This window comes from Penaeus monodon, chromosome 24 (genome assembly GCF_015228065.2).
Source record: "Penaeus monodon isolate SGIC_2016 chromosome 24, NSTDA_Pmon_1, whole genome shotgun sequence".
NCBI lineage: Eukaryota > Metazoa > Arthropoda > Malacostraca > Decapoda > Penaeidae > Penaeus > Penaeus monodon.
Genome location: NC_051409.1, coordinates 17,056,781 through 17,057,025, shown reverse-complemented (window position 1 = coordinate 17,057,025; position 245 = coordinate 17,056,781).

Here is a 245-nt window from a genome sequence, read left to right as displayed (position 1 = left end):
TAGATATTTTATTTTATATATATATTATATATATTATATATATATAGTTTATTTATTTATTATATAATTGTTTTTTGTTATTAAATATAGTATATACATATATTAAAAATATAATATATATATAATATATTATATATTAATATATATATATATTATATATATATATATATATATTATAAATTTTTTTAAATTAATTATAAAAATTATAAATAAATATTTAAAAAATTTTTAAATTATTTTTTATG